The sequence below is a fragment of the Uloborus diversus genome, chromosome 1, assembly GCF_026930045.1.
Source record: "Uloborus diversus isolate 005 chromosome 1, Udiv.v.3.1, whole genome shotgun sequence".
Classification (NCBI taxonomy): domain Eukaryota; kingdom Metazoa; phylum Arthropoda; class Arachnida; order Araneae; family Uloboridae; genus Uloborus; species Uloborus diversus.
Genome location: NC_072731.1, coordinates 168,778,125 through 168,801,824, shown reverse-complemented (window position 1 = coordinate 168,801,824; position 23,700 = coordinate 168,778,125). Strand labels below are relative to the sequence as shown.

At 32.9% G+C, this 23,700-nt stretch overlaps 1 protein-coding gene across 1 annotated transcript in view; it reads right to left on the bottom strand.

Annotated features, from left to right (window-relative positions):
• LOC129216989 (baculoviral IAP repeat-containing protein 5-like) overlaps window positions 1-23,700 on the bottom strand; it is an 84,545-nt gene that overhangs the window by 25,705 nt on the left and 35,140 nt on the right. The gene's annotated exons all lie outside the window — the stretch shown is intronic.

Genomic DNA, 23,700 nt, shown 5'->3' with positions numbered 1-23,700 from the left:
CTATTATTACATTATTGAGTGCTTTATTGCGAGTTTAAGGAATCATTTTGACAGTAAAAGAAACTTTAAGCATATCTTTTTCAAGAAAAAGTCTTTTATTGCTTTTTGGTCCCTGATTTTTTTTTTTTTTTTTGGATTCATTATTTATCCTCTTGAGGTTAGCAATTGCAGCAAATCTAACTTGGCCAGTATTCTACGATTTTCCTTTTTTCATCACTTGAAAAAAACTTATACTTTCTTTTCACTCCTATCATTTCGGTTTTCTAAGGAATCGCAATTTTAAGAAAGAGAGCAACCAAAGAACACTACTAATCCAGATAACAGCGAAATGGCTTTTAACTTGAAGAACCTTTAACCATGAACTTGAAATGTTCATCTTACATATGTCAAACCTGTGAATTTCACCCCTTTACTCTTCTTCCAAGAAAGTGCGCGAAACGACTGTCCTTTGGTTAATCTTCCTGGAAAGCCTATTCGTGGAACGCATTTCTAACTTTTTCCACTGCCTCCTCAGTTCGTGAAGACAATTCCTCTGTTTCTGAGTTGAAGAAAATGTTTTTGTTTGCTGCTTTAAAGATCATTGGGCTTCGAATCCAAAAATGATAGCATAACCGGAATTCGAGACGATAGAGGTTTTTGTTGGTCTGGTCTCGTGTGTGTCATAGGTCATAGTCAAAACGACCTTTGCTAACCAGAGTATACTTTGCAATCACATTGATTTTTCAGCCAGTATTTACTGCGTTTTCTTTTGGAAACGTACAGTCTGTTTAAAATAGTACATTCTAAGTGAAAGTTGTTGCATAATGAAGCGAGAAAAACCGATAACAAGCTTTTTTAAATCCAAAGAAAAAAATTAAAATGACGAAAAGGATTGCTCTAAAAAGAGAAAGTTAACATCGTGTGAAGAAAACGAAGTACAGTCTGCAAAGCAGCATTAGTCCCATCGGACCCTTCTGAAGGTAATTTTATTTTAATTCAAAAGAAAAACTGCATAACATTACATGAATAAAATGTTTAAAAACGAAATGAATCTAGATTATTTCTATTAGCTTGGTTCGGATTAAAAAGTAGAAAATAAAAAAGACTTCTGTTTATAATACCCGAAATTGCTGTTGCTCTCTCAAAAGATATTTATGTAAATTCTAAAGCAGCTAATAAAATAAAAAATAAAGACTTGAAAGGAGAACTGATGATATGATGTTGAGCGAATAACTTTCTACCGCCAATATTTCTTCCCCAACTTTTTTTTATTCAAATTTTATTAACTGCTTTAGAATTAGCATAAATGTAAATACATAAAAAGCAACATATAAATATAACGATATGAAAAGCAATTTAATTTTTTGCGGGTTATAATTCAAGAAGTCTTTTTTTATTTTATTTCATACTTTTAGTGCAAACCAAGTTAGTAAAAATAGTCTTTATAGTCTGACCATCGATGAGAATGAAAGACAAACATCCAGTTTACAGGCGGAAATGGAAAGTATCTATTAGCTTTCAGGGATGCCAGCTTTTGCAGATGTGTGTTAGCCTCTAAATTAAGCAGTCACACTGAAATGAACGGAACACGCTCATCAGATATTTGATTTCCCCCCGATTTGGATAGACTGGTTTTGACAAGACATTGCTAGAAAATTTCACTTTGAATAAAATGGAGGCAAAAGAAAAAAATTTTGAATTTTCTACAACATTAAAAAAAATAAAAAATTCTTTGCTTTTGTTTGTTTTGCTTTGACACAAGTATCGGAATTGGAGCACCACATTCCAAGGTATGTAAGATTCATCTCCCTCTCATTTTTTTTAATACTAAAAAAAATTTACATATATATATATATATATATATATATATATATATATATATATTATATATATATATATATATATATATATATATATATATATATATATATATATATATATATATAAATGAAGAACCCCCCCCCCCCCCCCAAAAAGTCGGGTCTAGCTACGCCTCTGCCTGACTTTTCCCTGATTAAGGTTCACCAAATTTCCCTGATTTAGGTTACCAATGATAATGGTTTCCTTTCTTTGCCTCTACTTGAAATCCATTGTATGTTTGTATAAAATGCAGTAGTTTAAACGTTTTAAGTTGTGTAAAGTTGTTGAACTAAGGATGTATTTTGAAAAAAGATGCTACTTTTTTAACAAAATGATTTAAAAAAAACATACCAAATCAATTTTTTTGGAAAAAAAAAACTACAAAACAGTACATTAAATTTTTCTACATGGAAAGATTGTATAAAATTTAAAAAAAAAAAATACTTTACTTCCAGAAACCACTTAGCATAAGAATTTTACGAAACTATTAAAATCACTATATGAAAAAGCTTTAGCCCTGGCTAATGGGCGGTAATTTACTGAATATATTAAAATCACTCTTAAAAACATGTGTATTTATGGTAGAACTAAAAAATAATTGAAATTATTTTGAACTAAATTTTCAAACAGTATAATAATTGTTGCAAGAATAACAAGTAATAGTGAAAGACTAGAAGCAATGTAGTTATTCTTATATAACTAATTGACATATTTATGCAAAACAGATGAAACCTTTTGACATCCATTCATAAGGAGCTTTTCTCTAATCAAGAACATAGGTTTTTAATGAATGAATGCAGCATTTTAACAATAAAAAAATAAAGATATTTAGTTAAGTACACAAGTTAACTCTATTTCAAATGATTTCAGTATGTAACGAAAAAAATCTTAGATTGCTTTTGTAACAAACAACTTTGAAATGCAAGGGGAAAAAAAGTGGTTAGTTAATTTCAAAATATATAAAAGAATACAACTTAGTATAAAATAAAAGAATCATTTAAGTCTGAAGAAAAAAAACCCTCTATAATCTGCGGCGGCAGCAAATAGTATAACGGCAAAAAGCAAAGTTTTTATTGAAAGTTCAATTTTAGCAATTCAATTAAAAATGTGAAGAAGTAATAACTTCTAAGCTTTTATCAGTATTAATTCAAAAAACCAGATTTCTACTTCAAATCGTGATTACAGTAGGCTAATCACTTTGAGACAAAGGAATAAAGGCAAAGGAGCTAAGGCATTACTGAAGGTTTCCTCTTATGCCTGTATGGTTGTTTATTTTACGTCGCATTGAAAGCGTGAAAGGAAATTTAAAGCTAGGTAAAATAAACAACCTAACAGACACAGAAGCAATCTTAGGAAGTTCATCCTGTGGTTAAGAAGTAAGATTCAGTACCTTGACGTTGAGGAAAAAAGATGCACAAATATGCGGCAGTGTATAATCGCACCTCATTAATTTTACTTTATTTTTTTTGAACAGATAATTGGCGGAAAAATGCGTAATGAATTAGGATACTTAATTTTGTAAAACAAAAAAAAAATATTTTTTTCTTCATAAAATTAATTTTCCCCTGATTTTTTGTTATTTTTTCCAAATTCCCTGATATTTCCCTGATTAATAAAGTTTCCCTGACTTTTCCCTGACCTGTCGCCACCCTGCAGTATTACAATCCATCCGCTATGAATTCCTTTCTATTGTCTCTCTTGTCAAAGTCTGAAACCTGTACCTTTCAGAACTTATCTACTCATCCCCCACCACTTTTGAGGTGTCATGCCTAGTCAAATCTCTTGTCTGAGTCTGAAGTTCCTACAACAAACATTTGCAGATACTTTCATTATTTTACGGAAATTTTTTCAATTGCAAAGAAATATTTGATCCAATCTGCGCAGCTGGAAGTGTCGTCATAACCTGAGTTGCCCCCCAAAAAACTCATGTAAAACCCGGAGGCCACTTAACATTAAAACTGTATGGCATAGGTTCGAGACTTTGAAAAAGTGACGTGACATCCGGAGTGTCGTGTGATCCGGTTGTCGCGATAACGAGGTTCGACTGTAATTAATTTCAAAATATATAAAAGAATACAACTTGGTTATAAAATAAAAGAATCATTTTTGTCTGAAGAAAAGAAAACCTTTTATAATCTGCGGCGACAGCAAATAGTATAATGGCAAAAAACAAAGTTTTTTTGATTGAAAGTTCAATTTTAGCAATTAAAAACGCAAAGACATAACTTTTAAGCTTTTACCAGTATTAATTCAAAAACCAAGATTTCTTCTTGAAATCATGATTACAGTACGCTAATTACTTCGAGACAATGGAATAAAGGCAAAGGAGCTAAGACATTAATGAATGCTTCCTCTTTGCCTGCCATGGTTGTTTATTTTACATCAGACCCCGAAGTGGTTTTTTGAGGAGAAAAGTAGGAAATAAGGAATCAAAAATTAAAAAAGTAGGAAAAAAAATCACTTAAAAAAGTAGGAAAAAATGGGAAGAGATAGGACTACACACACGTCAAGACGACTGACAATCATTAGTATGAAAAATAAACTGGTGGAAACAAAGATATTAATTACAAAAATATGAAAATAAAATACAAACAAACAAACACCTTTCAACAAAACAGTAATAAAATTTTTAAGTGTGAAAAAAAAAAACTAATAATAATAATAAAAAAAACTCCTACTACACTTTCAGAGGATCGCTATGTAGCCCACGTGGCAAAAAGGAACAGAAATTTCACTCCTGGACACATAGCTGCAAATCTAACATCCACTACCGATACGCATGTTTCTGCAAGAACCATCTCACGGCGAGTAAATAATGTCGGTTTATATGCACGGAAGTCCGTACGTTGCATCCAAGTACAACAACGCCGTCGTCGAGAGAGATTACGCTGGTGTAAGGAACATGTTGGTGGGATCTTCAAAATTGATTCTCTGACGAATCTCGTTTCAGGTGTGACAAGTGATTCTGGTCACCAACTACTGTGGAGAGATCGTGGAACACGTTATGCGCAAAAATTTGCTTGTGAACGTGATCGGTACGGCCCAGGCGTCATAGTGTGGGCAGGCATCATGCACAATGGCAGAACACCGCTTCACATTTTTGAATAAGAAAGCGATGCTTCGCAAATGTATTGCAGAGATGTTATGCTGGACCATGTTCGTCTTTTTAGGGGGGGGGGGGCTGTAGGTCCAGACTTTCTCTTTACGGACGACAATACACGGCCACACTGGAGCATTGAAGTGTCAGACGCACTGTAAAGTGAAAACATTCACCGTATGCAGTGGCCTGTTTACTTTCCCGACTTAAATTTAATTGAACTTGCCTGGGAGGCTCTTTTCAGACGTGTTGCGCTAAGAACCGTCCCTCCCAAAACAGTAGAACTCAAATCCGCATTGAGAGAGGAGTGGGAAAACATCCCCCAAGCACTCCTCAATAATTAGTGGGGAGTATGGGAAAACAGATGTAAATTGTGCATTAGTGTCCCTGGTAATCATACATCATATTAAGGTTCTCGTGTCTCCATCATTCTGACCTAGATCATTTTTTTGTGGCTATATGAAAATCATCTAAGTAGGATTATTATTTTTTATTTTTAAGTTTTTACTTCTTTGATGCATTAATATCTGTATTATTTTTGTACTTATAATAAAGGCACATCCTCCCTACTAACTATATATTTCGTTGTTTCTATAATCATTATCTATTCTTAACTATTCCAAAAAATGCAATTGTTCCTTAGCAATTGTCAAGCAGTGTATATTTCGTGAAGCTTAAATTTTCAAGCTACTGTAAATGTTATAGATAAGGATGATATTGAATTGTCCTTGCCGGCTTACAATGAATACGAGAATTACAGTGTTATATAAGAGAAGAATAACGGACATTTTTGGGGGGGGGGGGAATAAAATAATAGATAATTCTTAGTAATATTCAATGTTCAAATGAGCTAATTTTTCAATCTAAACCTTTTTTCGTTCAATCCTCTTACCGTGTGTGTTTGCATTAGGGTGTCCGCCAAAAATCGAAAATTGATTTTTCAAGTCGCACACCCTTTTATATTTTCCCGCTTACATCAAAACGATTATAAAAAAGTTTCATATAATTTGAACAACTGCAACCAGTGCCAAATTTAAAAAAAAATAGAAACTCGAAATTTCTGTTGATAAAACGCTGCCCCCCCCCCTATACCCCGCATGCACCACAAAAACATTTATTCAAATTAGAAAACATTAAGGTATCCCTACACTTGGCCTAAAATTATAACTTTCTTCAATGTTGATGAATGATCTGAAAATGAGCTCGCTAATAATTTTTGAACTTGATTTTTTATTTAAATTCATGTGTAAATTTTTAAAAGATAAATAGGAAAAAAAATCAATTATTTGAAGAAAATTATAATTTTTAGGCCAAGTGTGGGGGTATCCAAATGATTTTTAATTTGAATAAATATTTTTTGTGGTACATGTTGGGGAGTAGGGTTTAGGGGCAACGTTTTATCAACAGGAATTTCGAATTTTTAAAAAGTTTTTTTTTTGGAGGGGGGGGGGGATATAGCATACAAGTGCTGGTTTACACTTTCAGACGCAAGTCGGCACGGGTTGCTGTTATTCAACAAATTATATGAAACATTTTTTCAAATTGTTTTGACATAACTGGAAAAATATAAGAGGGTATGACTTGAAAAAATCGACTCATTTTTTGTGGGACACACTTAAAACCCACTTATTTTTTTTTTTTATTTACTTATTTTTTTGAAAAGTAGCGAAGTAGCGATTACATTTCAAAAGTAGTTTGTAGTTGCTACTTTTTTAAAAAAGTAGTTGTAGTTGTAGTTAACTACATTTGTAAGAAAGTAGCTGTAGTTGTAGTTCGCTACCAAAAAAATGTAGTTTTTCCAACCACTGGTTTAAACTATTAAAAAAAAAAATAGTAAAAAATGTCCTTTGATTTTTTGTCATTCCCCTGTCGAGGAATGGAATGAATGTTTCTCACACCTAGTAATAGTTGTATTAACTCATAATTTAATCTTTGAATTCTGTTCTCATCATAGAAATAATTTTAATTAGTTCTTTTTGAATAAATACCACGGTGTCGAGTATATTCGGGTGATCTCAAGTTAAATCTTGATAAGTATTTTCAATGACTGTCATTACCCTGTCTTTGATAATTCATTTAATTTTGTAATAATCGCTCAATGAATGATTGACACTTGTTTGTATAGAGTTTCCCCCCTTACTTTAAGTGACATTGATATTTGTTGGTTTGCCGTTATGACAATATATAAGTTAGCTTTAAATTTTTGTCATTCCCGTCGTCCTCCTCCTGTAAAATGTAAAGGAAATAAATAACCACAATAACTACTTTTTGGGCACCACGACATTGGATCTTTTTCAATTTCATAAAAGTAGTGTTTCCTTTTCCCACATAAATTATAATATCCGTCAGTAAAACCCATTATTTCCTCTAAATGTCATTCCCCTGGCACAGTGAATGCCATTCCTTGCCCTGTTCAAATTGCGCTGTTTAGGGAAAATGACCCATAAGTTGCGCAAGTGTAAAATTTTTTGTAACATACCTAGTTTTTTTAGACACTTGTTAACACCACCTCAAACTGTTTTAAACCATACCTTAACTACACATTATCGTTTCATACGTAAAGAACTGAATTTTTATTTGTACTTTTAAAAAAAGCTGTTTTTAATCAACATAAAATACTGTCAAGGTGCACGAAATCAGTGATCAACGTGACATAAAATAAACCAGTACGGTACGTACTGTATGTATTGTAATAATAAAATGATGTACTATAATAATACTGTGCAGTAGATCCAGTAATGATACTTGTAACTTTAAAAAATGAAGATGTTGATGATTTATACTCCGTAATAAAATCATTATTCTAATACATTTTTAAATTCAGTTGATTCGCTAGCTCTTTTATAACGCTTCCACCCCTCCTCTTGGTTTCTTTCATTCTCAATACAAGAGGGAGCTTCCATTTTCATAATTTTTGCACTTTGCTTATACACTACTAGGCGAACCAGGGGGGTGTGCACAGAAATTTTGGGGCCGGTCACAAATGACTTTTACTGCCCCCCTTCATATTGTTTGTTTACCCTTATATCTCTACACATATTTCCCCTCATTTTAAAAATCTCGGACCAACTTTAGGCTTGGACCCAGGCCAACAGGTGTCCTCCAACCCTGTGCACGCCCCTGCGGCGAACTTTCACGGATTTCCTTTTTTTTGACTTTTAATTGTACGTATGGGGAGATTCACTCGCACCTGATTGTCGTGCTACCTTCGCTCCACTTCCTACTTGTTCAAACACATCGAGAAACTTTAGCATTTCTTTAATTGCCAGAAACTTTCTCTTTTCATAAACTTTAGATGGAACTGTGCTCTTAGATGTCATTATATTTCATCAACTTTCGCATTTAGAATGGAAAAAAAAAAAAATATGGTAAATGAAGAGTAGTAAGTTGTACATACAAACACAGCTATGTTCAGACTAGTACGGTGTGGGAACTTCTGCTGTCAGTGATGCTAAAGGGATGAAGGTCCCATTAATATTCTAGTAGCTAATAACAAAGCTGACACTTTCACACCGTGATTCCCTTCTGAAAATTTTCGTGTTGCGGGGGGAGAAATCCCGTTAGGTGAAATAATCGCGTTATAGCCATTTCGCGTAAGTCGACTGTACTATGTTCTGTATTTTTAGCATTCAACATACATTTTTGTTTTAAGGCACGTCATTTATGGGAGTCAGTGGGGTCAATTTCTCCCCTCCCTGGCTTTGGAAAATTAAAGCGTAACTATACAAGTTAGGGGCACTTTTTGTTTTCAGATAAAATTTGCATCCTTCGCTAGCCACCTCCAGGGGGCGGGAATCAATGTGACGGCCAGTTTTAATTTTAATCAAGCAATAAAAACGAATATTGTTTTAATGGTTTGGTGATTTTTACCTCCCTCTTGTTCAAAAATTTTTGTCACCAAAAAAAAAAAAAAAAAAAAAAGGAAACATCCATGCATGGTAAAACCATAACATTTTTATCAAAGACAAAGATCAGTTTTCTAACGTTTCTCTGTGCATAAAAGGGAAGGAATGTAGTTTCTCTCAATTCTCACCTTACAACAAAACTATTCATTCGGAAATTGTTCACGAAATTGAGAGCGGGGGAGAGGGAGCACCTGGCATCAAATGCCTGCATATATCTCTTTCTCCCCCCTCCCTTTGATCAGATGCACTAAGCATGGGTGCAAGTTTGGGGATGTGTTTCAAGACGGAAAATATTTTGAGCCCCCCCCCCCCACACACACACATGCGTGCTTAAGGAAAAATTTACGATCATAAATGTTGTAGATTTTGAGTATGGCAGTTTTGGAATCTGTGTTTACTTTGAATTTTTCACTTTTGACTTTTCTAACAATATGGACCTAGTAGTTTTAATTGTAATATTTAAGAGTTTTGATATTGTAGTTCCAAAAACCACCAATAATTGGGGGTCTGGGGGCTTTCCCCGAATTCAAAAACTTCAATTTTTTTAAATTGAAGTCTAAAAAGCGCAATGATAGCCATTTTGGTAAAGTTCAGGGAAAGGGGAGGTTCAGGGTCCCAAAATCACAATATTGGGTGATCTTCAAAAATATTATAGAAAGAGGGAGGGGGCGCTGGCTCTCCCCGAAATTGAAGCTTTAAAAACGAAATTGTACTCCCTCTTTCATAACATTTACAAGCTTTTTGAATGCATTATCGAAGAGACGAAGTTCAAGAACTCTCCTTCGGCAATATTTCGAAATTGAAGTTCCAAAAACGCAATTTTAGGCAATGTTGGACGATGTTAGGAGTAAAAGCAATCGGGGCTCCAAGCCATTAGTTTTTCTGCCAATCTTAAATCTTTTTATTGCAGCAATAAAATCGCATTTGACATAAGATTTTCACTTTTGCAACATAAACCAGTTTTGATCGGAAAGTCTCCCCAAGATAGCGCGAACAAACCAGAAAAGAAAGAAAGGTGGGGGAAGGGTATGGGCGATTAATGAACTGGCGAATGAGGAAAAAAAAAAAACGAAAGGACACACACCTCCAAAAGCACGTTGTAAACAAAACAAGCTCATGGGGGGAAAATCAAGAGAATGTCCATGTAAATTCGTGGTTATGGAAAGATCCTGCAATTAAAGCATATTTTTCGAACACTCAATTTTTCTTTTTTTAGTAAAAACTGAAGGAAAGTAATAGAATTTCTTTCCGTCCCGACCTCCGCCTCGGAAATTTTGTCCAAGACGGAAATCTGTCCTGAGACGGAAGGTCTTGCACCCATGGCACTAAGTACTAACTTACAGTAGATGCGCCGCATCGGTATAATTGCCGCACACCGAAAAGAGTAAGATTCTTTGAAAAAAAAATTTTATGTTCAGAAATGCCGCATTGCCATAAACACAGCACATAAGAATGATGAAACTCCTCGATATTAATGATATATCAGAGTAGAAAATTCCCATTAAAAAGAAAAGAAAAAAAATATTCGCTTGTGGATCTATCCCTCAACTTTTAAAAATGTGAAGAAATAAAAACGGAATCTCCCATTTAAATTGATTTCCGATTTTTCTCTAAAAATTGGAAATGTTTTGCCGCTTTTTTTTTTGCAAATACACTCTTTTCAAGGAAAGAAAATGAAATTTAATAAATTTTATAATCATGTTTACGATTTAGAATGAACAATAATCACATTTATGTACGAAAAAAGTTAGTTTCCGCGATTATTTTTGAAGTGGTCCGTTTTTGCGAATTTCTGTTGTCTTTCGATTTTATTTTGCACTAACATTAATAAAATATGTACAGTGTACAAGTTTTTTCATTTTTTGCTTCCTTATGTTCCTTTTTTGCCTTTCTGTTTAAATAGAGCTCCATTTCACTTGTAATCGTACAAACAATTTGCGAATTGGGAAATACCCGAACTTTTTGAACAGTCGGCCGTTTGCTTTAACTAAAGTTTGTAATTGACGGGTAAATAATATATTATTGCATCAGAATGTGCCAGTACCTTTTTTTTTTAGTTTCGTTTTAAAACAGTAGACTGAAGTCGGGGCGATAAAAAGAAATGTAGATCGTAAACGCCGCAACGGCAAAAAAGTTACTTACGAAAAAAATAACTTTTAAACACGCAAACGCCGCAGCGTTCTTGTTCTTTCCAGAAATTAATGTAGTCCTATTCCTATTCAGAGTCTCAACTGACTACAACTGTATTTATGTCGAGTACTGCATACTAAGTGCCTTGCCTCCATTATTTTATATACCGATAGATGGCAGAACCATCACCGGATCGAACAGTTAATGAGAATTTAGAACTAGACCAGTAGCAAGTAGCTGCCTGGTGCTAGCACCCCCAGAGGTATCGTTTCACTTGGAGGACATTGAGACCACGAGCATATTTAACGTCGCCCAGTCCCCCTTTAATGACGACGGTGGGTCTTCAACCATCGAGGTTCGAACTCAGGACCCTCCGGCCCCGAATCCGACACTCTACCGATCGGGCTACCACGGCCCCAAATTAATGTAGTCAGTCAATGAAAAGCTCAGGATCTGCTTGCTTCTTTTGCTTTTCAAAATTGAAACATGCAGAAAATTATCGGTGCGGCATTGTAAAAATAAGAATCAATGCACAATTAAAAGTTGTATACTAAAGAAAGAAAAAGTAGGAAAATAAGGAGAGAGAACTGAAAAGTAGGAAAAATAGGAACTCTTTGGGGTCTGTTACATAGCATTGAAAGCGTGAAAGCAAATTTCAAGCTAGGTAAAATAAACAACCTAACACACACAAAAGCAATCTTAGGAAGTTCATCCTGCGGTTAATAAATAAGATTAAATACTTTGATGTTGAGGAAAAAAAAACACATATATGCGGCAGTGTATATTCGCATCTCATTAATTTTACTTTTTTTTTTTTGTGAACACATAATTGGCAGAAAATGTGTAGGGAATTAGGATACTTAATTTTGTAAAGCAAAAAAAAAAATCATAAAATCAATTTTTCCTGATTTTTTTGTTATTTTTTCAAAATTCCCTGATATTTCCCTGATTAATAATTTTCCCTGATCTCCTTGATCTGTCGCCACCCTGTTTAAGGTTATTGCAGAGTATAAGGTATGAGGATAATGACACACAAGCAACTATGCAAACAAATACCTAGAACAAAATAAATTAAAAAGAGGAGATTGTAATGAATTTCTGGAACTCATATAATAATCTTTTTTTGCTGATCCAGAAGGGAGAGTTAGATAAACAGTCACAGGAACAATCCCCCATGTCTGTTGGATGTCTTAAATCATATATGTTCTCAAGATCTGGAGATCCAAAGCTCAATTTAAATTGATGTCAAAAGGAGAAGACTATTGGACTAAGAATTATGCACATTTTTATTGTTTGTATAGATTTGAAAGCTTAGATATCTGCTGGGTTCAGTTTAGCTGTTAAAAGCTGCCAGGGTTTCTTACAATCTTTATGAAATCGCTACTTCAATAGTCATAATAATTCAGTATTTTAGAATCAAAATCAAGTAAATTTTCTAAATCACTTGCAATATTTATGAGGACTTGTTTGCTTAACTTCATTTAATAGCTGCTAGTATATTAACCAAAATACTAATGGTGTTGGTGAATGCCATGTAAAATGAAAATCCCGATATAAAAAGTAGAAATTACTCTCAGAAAATCAAGTGTTGAGTTGAATTAAATTTTTAACTAAGGGTCTTCTTAGTGGTTAGCTTAAAAGTGGGTTATCGTCAACCCATGGCGGAAAATCAACAGCAATTCCTGATACAAGCTATTGAAATTCAAAGTACCATGCTAGCAGAGACAGAAGTCTTGATTTTTTTCAATGATGATGCATTCTTAATATCAAAAGTTAAGGTCAAAGTGTACAATTATGTTCGAAACCTTGAAATTAATGTGATAATTTTAAACGTCTTTGTTAAGTATTAATAAATTGTAATTTTTGCTATATTTTTAAAACCTTGAAGCTGTTGAGCTATCTATAAATATTTTAATACATTGTTCAAATTTCACATGTTTCCTTTATATAGTAAATGGAACCAAATAAAAGGGTGAGACATGCAAAAATCAGAAGAAAATTTCATAGCTTTTAAGCTATACCCTAGTGAACTTAGGTTGCTTTTTAGCATTTTAGTCTAATTTTGCTTGAAAAATTCTCCAATGTCGCCCGCCTACTGACACACACACACACACACACAAAAAAAAAAACAGCAAAAGGTTGCATTTAAGTAGCCTGTGGCAACCCTGCTCTAAGATCAACCTACTATAGACAAAACTTTGTCTGAATCTTGGTTTTATTTTTTGAAATACAGCTGTCACAAGTGTTAAGATATCTCTTTGAACTATTGCTGTTAAACATTGTTCTACGTATTAGATATAGAAATAAAAATAGGAAACTTACATCAACATTTATTAAGACTAACAGTAACATCTCATCCGTACATAAATAACAATATCAATAATACAGTAAAACATACAATTCCTGTAAAATGTTTAAAATACTAACGTACAAATAGGCATTACATGATTTGATAAAATGGCATAAATAATCAATGACTGGCATATTATTGCAGAAAGATGAAGAAAAAAATATATTTAATTAGACAGCACACAACATAAAAAGGACAAATGACACAAACAAATTACTTTGAAATACACCAAATACAAATCTATTACCATTAGGAGAGAGATATTAAATACTTAAACTTTAAATCAAAACATATTTTTTTGAGAAAAAAAAAACTTATGCTTGAATGAAGAAACATTCTAACTAGCATTTTGAGAAAAGAAAATCTAAAACTTTCTCATAAAAAGAAAAATAAAGAAAAGAAAAAAAGAGAAAAAACAATTTAGAATTCTTTGTTGAACTTATCAAACATTTATACTTAACATTTCAATTTTCAGATTAATATTTATTTATTTATATTTTATAATGGTTCACTCTCCTTGATGCGTTTGAACAACTAGTTTTGGAATAATTCAAGTATAAATATATAAAAAGTACAAAATTGTGGATGAACGGGAAATATCACACAGGTCTGCAATTGACAGACTTTTTACAATTCCAAAAACTTCCATGAATTTTGCTGAGTGCAAGGGTGCCCATATGGGGGTGGGGCAAGTGGGGGCTTCAGCCCCCTTTTGAAATTTAAACTTTCTTGCTTTTAGTATTTTTTTTCTTCGCAAAAATTTAAAAACATTTCCTCTCCAGCAATTAATGAATAAGTCATTAAAAATGTCAAATTTTAATTAACTCTAATCTGTACTGAAATCGGTTTCTATGGGGAAAATATCCTGCTAAACCATGGGGAAAATATCTAAGCCCCCCTCCCCTTTCTTTAAAATTTGGCACATGGGCGCACTTGGCTGAGTGCATGTACATAATCTTGAAGCAAAAGGAAGTTTCGGCACAGGGCCAAGTAAAATAGAAGCTACTCCAGTAGGAATGAGTTGACTCAAACACACAACTCTATACATAAACCAACAGTTTAGTTAGTAACCTCATTTCTTTTTCCCTCCTATTTCTTCTTTGAGTACAAGTAGGAAATTTTCGGAATCTTGTATTTGACATCTAAATTTTTGACATTTTAAAGCAGTGATTTTTTTCTGAAAAAGAAAATATTAATTTTTATTCATTATTAAAAACAAAACTGAATTTTTAAAACTGCAGCATTTCTCTACTAAGCAAAAGTTTACAACTCATAAATTTTCTGCTCTTTAAAATAGGTTCCAAAATATTTCAAAAGGAAAAACAAAAATTAAGTTAAGATTAGAAATTTTATAAGGAAATTAATCTTTATGATCAAAGAAAATTATTCTGACACTAGACACATTCTGATCAACCTCAGATTAGTTTTGTAGAATTATGCTGCAGAAATACAGTATTATCAGTCAAGAAATTATTTCATTCACTTTATAACACAATGAAAACTAAGATAGTTTGGTATAGAAAAAATAAATGAATTGATATGGTTTGGCTGGAGTTGATAAGCAATAAGGGCAAAAAATTGAGATTTGGAAACATTTATAGGCCACCTATTTTGAGCCAGTGACAAGATGAACAGATGTATCGTATTATTAGTTATTAATGACGTGTCCAGTAAGGGATCCGTCATCATAATGGGGGATTTCAATTTTCCGGATATTGGTTGGAATAATATCTACTTCCGAAATAGCAGAGAAGAGGAATTTTTAACAGTAATTGGCGACTGTTTCTTAGATCAAGTTGTAATTCAGGGAACTCGAGAGGATGTGATTTTCTATCTATTTTTACTTTCTTCTATATCCAATATATAGAAAAAAGTATTGGATTCGTGCAAATTTTCGAATTTTGACGGATTCGAACGTTTTGAGGTGTGCTGAGCCCATTTCTGGAAAATCTGTGTGTGTGTGTCGAACCAGTTTTTTGTGGCCCTTCTACAGCAAAAACTACCGTTTGAAATCGAACGAAATTTTGTTCACATATGTGCCCCTATGTGAACTTGTGCTCATTGGTTTTTGGCACGAATTCCTCCAAGGGGGGTGGAGCAATGGGACATTATTTGAGTTATGCATGCCCACTATTCCACCCATGCCTAATATACTGGTGGAATCAAACAAAATTTGGTCCATACGTTACCCCTAACAGGTACAGGTGCTGATTCAATTTTGGTGTCAATAGCTGGAACGGGGGTTGAGATATAAAACGTTTTTTGTTGTCAGTTGTGACCGCTGTATCTCAAGAAATAATGAACGGAATCAAACAAAAATTTATCGACAAGTAGCCCTTAGAGGGTATAAGAGCATCTATTTTGGTGTCAACAGTTGAAAAGGGGGTGGTATGATCGAATGTTCTTTTTTTCCATTGTGAGTACCATATCTCAAGAAGTAATGCTATGTTCCGGATGAAATTTGGAATAAATGTAAATCCATATGTAAACATGCGTTGGTTTACTTTTGGCGCCAATTGCTCCAAGAGGTGCTGATTTTCTTTCTTTTTTTTCCTTTTCTTTCTTTTTTTTTTTTTGAGAATAAAAATAGCTTTATTAATGCATACCTGCCAACCTCCGAGAAAAAAAATCCGGAAGATTTTTTTTATTTTTATCCACAAGATTTTAACGCAAAATAAAATCAAACAGGACACCTACCCTCTTTACATTTAACAATATATTAGTTATGAATTTCATATCAATTGAAATTACTTTCGTTTAGTAAATATTACTTTTATTGCTTTCTTTAAAAGTTTGGAAATAACATTTGTTACTCATCTTAAAAAAAGAACGAAGCAAAAACAGCTCGAATTGAGAGAATGAGAAGATAATTGGCGCCGAAATTGTGCCCCTAGTTGCCCGCCGCGACGCTTGCTTTGATTGGATCCCGATGAAGTCATGCGCTGTATCACTCAGTGACGTCATAATCTTGCCTCGCTTCTTCTCGTGCCATTCTCTTACGGCAACCTTTCCTTGGCTACTTGGCCTAAAACGCGGTGCCGCGTTCCACAAAAGTATCGTTAGCGCCAAAATTGGCGAGATAATTATTTTTCCTACAAAACGTGAAAAATCCGGAAGATTTTGCTCATAACCGGAAAAACGGAAAAGGACATAAAAATCCGTAAAACTTCCGGGAAATCCGGAAGGGTTGGCAGGTATGTTAATGCAACCATAAGAAAGATAAATCGTAATAGACTATTGTCTGGTGATTTTAATTGAATGGAAATGATCGGGAATATTATCTCAATGATTTAAAAATATTAACTGCTGCCATCTTATGTTTGTTAACAAATAAAATATTTGTAATTAATTCATGCAAAGCTTTAAAAATAACTTTCAGTTTTTGCTCTTTGCTTTGCTTTTGTGATAATTCAGACATTGGTATGGTTGTCAAGTTTTGGCATGTGTAATTTTGTTTTTGTTGGGAATATTGCTTCCTCGTCAAGCATGGGGAGGCATTAGAATTATAAGAAAGATATAGAAGAAATTTTCGTGATGGCCACAACATACTAGTTCTGTGATGTAGGAAGTTCTGTTCAGGGGTTGTGTGTAGAGGAACATATTGGAGATAGTGATCATAACACTATTAGGTTCTGCATTAAATTTGAAGTTTACTTTTAGGTTTGTGCCCAATTTCAGAAACACTGATTTTGTTGCACTTAGGCAGAGCTTAAAAAGTGCCGTATTTAATTAAGAGCATTGAAACAAATTGCGTAAAACGCGGAAAATTGTACCCTTTCCAACGATATATATCAATATGTGCAAGTAATTTTTCACTTCTTTAAGAGCCAATAATGGCCAATTTATGTAAAATTTGAGCTTAAAAAATTTATTACAAAAAAAAAACTAATTCAAATTCAAAAAAAAAAAATAAATAAATAAATAAAACTCCAAGTGCATGCCACTGGGGCTCAAAGTAATTTTGTACAAAATTTCAAGACTGTAGGTGCTATGGGGTCTCCTAGACGCAGGCCCGCCATAGACGTTTTCTTTCCTTGTTGGCCAACAGTGAATTCCGTTACCAATCGCGTGAACTGTATTTAAAATCTGCTTTAAAATTTTTTTTATATAATTCAAATTCTATGGTAGCATTGAAGTTCCAAACACGTTCTATCAGATGCAGAAAAAATTACTCTATTTTAGTACTAAATTTTTAAATATCGTTACAAATTCTGTAAATAGAAATTATTTTTGTGACTAATTTGTTGTAATCTGGTTAAATTAGACGTTTGTTCTATTATTTTGCATCTAAAAGTTGTAGATAACTTTTGCTTTTAATGTTTAGTAATATTTTTTGTTATTATTGTGTTTTCTGTGTCTGATTAAGTATTTCTTTAATGCGTGTATTTGTAAACTTGTGACATAAGTTTGGCATCCTTTCTGAGGATTGTACTGCCCGGGACATGCAGTCCTTAGGAAAGGGGCAATGTTACAAATTCAGTAAATAGTAATTATTTTTGTGATTAATTTGTTGTAATCTGATTAAATTAGGCATTTGTTCCATTATTTTGCATTTAAAATTATCTTAGTAACGTAACCTGTAAATAGCTTTTTGTAATGTACATACAACCCCATAACGTTCGACTAAAGTATACAGTCCTCCTATTTTTCATTGATCGGATTCAACAATGAACAAAAAGTAAATACGAGAAGCATTTTGAATTTCATGGAAACTTCTCTTTCGAGATTTATAAATAGCCACGGCCACCGGCGGAAGTCAGTCTCGAGTTAGTTTTTGCTTGTGAATCATGTCAGCGATACGCCTGGAGAGCATGTATTAGCTCTGTTTTGTGAAGCCTTTGAGATGTATTTTTGCATATTTGGATGTAAATACGTGTGTAACCGTTGAGTTTACGGTGTTGATATTTGCTTAATTGCTGATGATTGATTTAGCAGTTGTAATTACGCTTCCTGTACATAGCTGTAAATAAATCTCCTGTGTTTTCTCAAGAACTGTGTTGTTATTTCAAGAGAGTTTGAAGTTGTATCACGAACACTTAACAATATGTTTTCACTGCAAAAATTGCAAAAAACTTCTTAGAGGATTTTAATTTATATTCCTAGTTAATGTCATCTAAAGACACAACCTAGCTAAGAACACTCTTGATCAACTCTTTTTTTGAACAAAATTCCCCCCCCCCCCCCAAAGTCGGTCTACTCATTTTGGTGCTAGAGTACCACAGACAGATACACAGATGCTTCAAACTTATAACCCCCTTCCTTTGGGTGTCGGGGATTAAAAATCAATGTGGAGTTGAATTGACTTATCTTTAAAGATTTTGTTACAGATGAGTCAATGATATTATTTCAATTGTTAGAATTTCCAGCTGGATACCTTGACTAGACTTCATGGAGTAAGGAGGATGACTTTAAATACACAAAGGATTTTGCCTAACTACATTTGATGTTGCTTTGTTGTTCTGGTACTTTATACTTTGAGATTTCCAATGCTGATAAGTTCAATCTTAAAGCAGCCTTTCTTTTTCTTTGGCTTTGCTTATATATATATTTTTTTATTACCCCCCCCCCAATTTCTTTAAAATTTTTAATTCCATTTTTTGTTACTTGCCATTATATATTTATATATATATATATATATACACAATACATAAAACAAAAAAAAAGTAGCAAAGAGGAAAAAAAAACACAACTTTAACTTAAAATTGTGCAAAGCAGCAATTACAAAAGTATAATAATGGTAACTAACAAAAAAATTGAAAAAAAAAAAAATATATATATATATATATATATATATATATATATATATATATACATACATACATACATATACATACATATATATATATATATATATATATATATATATATATATATATATATATATATATATATATATATATATATATATATATAAACAAAGAAAGAAAAGAAAGGTTTGAGATTGAACTCATCAGCATTGGAAATCTCAAAGTATGAAATACCAGAACTACAAAGCAACACCAAATGGATAGTTAGGCAAACACACTACAAAATCCAAGTAATGCATACTTTGAAGCGGCAACCTAATTTAGAAAAGATAAAAAAAAGGGAGAAAATGTGATGAATATACAAATGCCTGGTGTGGAAATCATCAATTACCACCTGGCAAAGACTAATTCACAAAAAATATTATCAAAAAAAAAAAAAAATAAATAAATAAATAAATAAATAAACAGAAGGCATTGTGTGTACTCATTTTTTCGTTGACAATTTTACTGAAATAGATCAGATGGATATGGATTTGACTTTTGATTCAGACTATACAATTAAGTGCTCTTTCATGGATGTGAGATGGTGTGTGTCCATTGAAAGCTTTGCTACACTTATCCTTTTGGATGCAGCAAAGCGGACAAAACCCCCACTCACTTTCTTGTTTTTCCTTTGTAATGAATATACAAAATGCCTTCTGCTTAATTTTTTTTTTGATATATTTTTCATGAATTTGCCTTTGCCAGGTGGTAAATGATTATTTCCACACCAGGCATTTGTATATACATCACATTCTCTCCCCATTTTTTATTTTTTCTAAATTTGGCTGCCGCTTCGAAGTATGCATTATTTGGATTTTGTAGTGCGTGTGCCTAACTATTATAATTTCATGTTGCTTATATATATATATATATATATATATATATATAATTCTTTCCCTTTTTTAAATGTCTTTTTTTTCAATTTTTGTTACTTACCATTAAATATATATATATATATATATATATATATATATATATATATATATACACATTAAAAGTTATATACATAACAAAACAACTACTACAGTAGACTCTCATACAAGGGTTATATTCCACAAAAATTCTCATAAATTAAGACTTAATAAATATTAATGTCAAAATAGGGGATAGGTTCCAGAGATTTAAAAAAAAAAAAAAAAAAAATCCATTCTTGTGTAATAAACTGAATGCGTAATTATTTTGATACATATATCTGATTTACTGCACATAAATAAACTTTCTGTTTATAAAATAAGCTAGTTATGAGTCTGCTATTTGTCATTTTTTGCTGCTTTTCTTTGTAGGGCATTAACGCATCTTTGATTTCTCATGCCATTTCCATAACTGAATCTTCCTTCACCAACAAATGAAAAGGATCATTTGCGATTGTCAGACTCGAAACTTTTCAATGGACAACAACGACATTTTTTGTTTTTAATTTTAGTACAATCAGAATGGCCTAAAAATGACAGAAAACATTTTTTGTCTCATCTCAGAGCATTATTTTAAAAGTTATTTACAACTAAAAATAGTTTAGTTTGGTTTTCCGCCGAAACGAGGAGTCACGTGACTCTCTGAGAAGTGACATAGTATGTGCTTGGCTTCGCAGTCTTTCTTCGATGTCCATGTGCTTAGTAGGATGCTTTAGTCAGCGGTTCCCAACCTTTTTCTCTTTGCGAACCCCTTGGAACAGGCAAAAAAGTTCGCGAACCCCCTGATGTTGAAATTAGTAACATGTAAGAAACAATAAAAAAACAGCATGTTTGCTTTCCATTTTTTGCAGCATTTGATTGCAATAAACAAAAATATAATTGTAAAATATCATTAAGTGCAAACATCAATAAAAAGTTAAAACTACATCTACAAGAAAAATTATAAACAAGAAGTTTTATAAACCAACTATTTTTTTTAAGCATACTTTAAATTGGGGAAAAAATCCTTAATGCGATATTTGTGGCTGTTTGACGGAACAAAGAAACTGAAAGTTTGGTTCAATGTCTGACAGTTTGAGTCTTAAATCAGGCTCTGCATTCAATCTGCTTCGGTATTTATCTTTGAGATAATTATAGGAGGAAAATCCTTTCTCGCACAGATATGTTGTACAAAATGGTAATAAAATTCGAATTGCTTTTTTGGACAAAACGGTATAGTCATTTCTTACACTGAGCCAGAAGTCAATTAACGAGAGCTCTTTAAAGGTAGTTTTCAATGAATTATCACAGGATAACTCGATGAGCATTTCCTTTTCAGGTAATGTCAGGGTGTTCTCTAAGCATGGATTTCCTTCAAAAGGATTGCGTATCCAGTTGTTTGAGAGAGGGACGTTACGCCTATTAGCATTTACGCGTCAGATGAAATTATTGGGGGACCAACTTTAACATTGCAATATAAAGTTGCTTCAAAAAAAAGTATATACATCTATATATAGAAAAGAAAGTCGTGTTAGTTACACTATTTATAACTCAAGAACGGCTGAATAGATTTGGCTGAAAACTGGTGCGGATGTAGCTTAGAATCAGGAGATGGACATAGGATACTTTTTATCCCATTCGACCGCCTTCCCGAAATATTTGTAATTGTAAATTGAGTGTTTAATTAATTGTTTTGTTCTATGAATTCCTAATAGATGGAGGGGTAAGTGTAGTTCTATGAACTCCTAATAGATGGCGGGGTAAGTTAACTCGAGAAGACGCTGACCGACAGTGTTCATAGCTACGCTATTGTGGGACTATTGTGGTCAGCGAACTGATTTTTGAATGCGGTTTTTTCTTTTTTCTTTTCGATATTCAAGTACATAATTTGATTCTGTAGGATTTTTCTATCATGTTTTGGTTCCCTTATTTCTATAACGCTTGTTTTTGCTCTTATAGTTGAAGATAGTTCCTTATCTAAGTAAATTGATTTGCCGTATTATTCAATTGTTATTGTTCATCATAACGTTTTTATTATAGCATTGTTTATTTGGCGTAACACTTTAAATTGCAGGGGAAAAAACACTTCTCTCGCTAATGGGAAGGGTTACGGTATTGTGGTTGCTTAGCGCTTTAAGCGATGAACAAAGTAGTTGAAGGATTGTTTTGAGTTTTAAAGCTACTGTTAATATTTTTATATGTTTTTGTGAATTGTTTTATTTCCAAAGAGACTCTAATAGATTTTTGAAAATGTGTGTATGCATTTTAGTTGAAGAAAAATGATCATTTCACATCAGAAAGGATGGAAGGGATCGTGGATTTTTTTATTCAACGGACTTCCTTTAACTTCTTAGCACGGGCATCGCCGTACATGTACTGCTAGTATGTGTATATAAACGTATGTAAAAATGGATTAACATTATCATTTAATTCATCATCTTGAAAACTGAAAAATCTTTGTGAGCATATTCGCACTAAATAAACTAAATTCCACCAAATATATATATATATTTTTTTTTGCCAGTACGTGTGATAAAAATAACTGCTTATTTTCTCATTGCGAATTTTTTGTAAAATACTTTAATGAAGCGTTGCAAGACAAGATGATTTTTAATCGTTTTCTGTGTATTTTGAACTTAGTTATCCCATTAAAGCATAATATTGACCCAGAAATAGGAAGCATAGGGTTATTTTCCCCTTAAATTTTTCGAAATTATTGTTCCATAAACGTAGTTTCAGATGATTTTTGGTGATGTTTGGGAAACGAAAGATTCGGGGACATTCTTCAGAATTTTTTCGAAATCGGAAGCTGTAAATACACGATTGTGGACCATGTTATGGGACCAAACAATTTTTTGAAATTGAAGCTCCGGAAAAGTTGAATTTAGAGGACTTTCGATGGTGTTGGATAAAGAAGTTTAAAGACTTCTTTCCCAAAACTTTTTCGAAAGTGGAGGTCTAAACACGAAGTTTCAAACGCTCTTTGGTGCTGTTAGTGGGAGGGAGGGTTTAGCGGATCTCTGGAATATTTTCACAGTTGAAGCCCTCAAAACGAAAGTTAAGACAATCTTTGATTGTGTGGAGTGGGTGTTTCGCCAGGATAATGGAGGGGGAGGGACTTTCCTGGAAGTTTTTCGACATTGAAACTCTAAATACGTAATTGTAGGCTATCGTTGCTGACGTTATAGAAGGAATGAGATTTAACTTGCTTTCAAAATCAAAGTTTAAAAAACACAATTTTTGGCTACCTCTGATAAAGTAAACTAAAGGGATAAGGTTTCAGGAGAGTCTTTTTCTTTTCCAAAACCATTTGACTGCTTTGGTTTTCTAAACAGACATTTTCAATTTCCAGCCGGATAGTTTATTTGCTTGAACTAGATCTGCGGCTTCAGTAAAAAACTTAATATTTTGGACTAATGTAATACTTTACACTGATACTTTAGGTCTATTTTTTCACTTCATTTCAAAAATCACGCCTCCTGTAACTCTTAATAAATTTTTGTTTTACTTTTTTTCTTCTTACATTCAAGCGCTTAGAACTTCTGCTGTGATTATTCATTACAATGTTTAGAATCGCTGTAGGCGTATTTCAGCATTTTTCTATTTAAAACATATCTCGGTTGTCCAGGTAAGGTAATTTTATAATACAGAATCTCGGCGTTCCTAAATAATATTTTAAGATTGCATTAAAAAAAAATAA